General features: G+C 56.1%; 1 long non-coding RNA gene across 1 annotated transcript in view; it reads left to right on the top strand.

The window, feature by feature from the left end:
- Window positions 1-125: 125 nt before the first annotated feature.
- LOC113941864 overlaps window positions 126-408 on the top strand; it is a 2,463-nt gene continuing 2,180 nt past the window's right edge. The window contains exon 1 of the long non-coding RNA XR_003525786.1: window positions 126-162. This is a non-coding gene — a long non-coding RNA (uncharacterized LOC113941864). The remainder of the gene's footprint in view (window positions 163-408) is intronic.

The following is a 408-nucleotide window of genomic DNA, read 5'->3' as shown; positions in this document are numbered from 1 at the left end:
AATCCCGGGAATGTGGGAATGTGGGAATGTGGGAATGGGACGATCGGAGGCTGCAGCACGAGGTGGAGAACCTGGTGAGAAATCCCGGGAATCTGGGAATTTGGGAATGTGGGAATGCGGGAATGGGATGATCGGTGGCTGTGGCACGAGGTGGAGAGCCTGGTGAGAAATCCTGGGAATGTGGGAATGTGGGAATGTGGGAATGTGCCGGGGGAGCTCGGCCGGTTCCATCCCTGCCAGCTCCCGCCATCCCGGGTGGGGCCATCCTGGTTTTGGATCCCCTTTTCCCCCTCTTTTTCCCCCTTTTCTCCCCATTTTTTTCCCCCTTTTCTCCCATTTTTCCCCTTTTCCCTCCTTTTTCCCCCCTTTCTTTCCCCTTTTTCCCTTTTTCCCCCCCTTCTCCCCTTT

This window comes from Corapipo altera, unplaced genomic scaffold, assembly GCF_003945725.1.
Source record: "Corapipo altera isolate COAL_440 unplaced genomic scaffold, ASM394572v1 59728, whole genome shotgun sequence".
Lineage (NCBI taxonomy): Eukaryota > Metazoa > Chordata > Aves > Passeriformes > Pipridae > Corapipo > Corapipo altera.
Note: the sequence above shows the minus strand (reverse complement) of the source record. Positions and strands in the feature narration are given on the sequence as shown.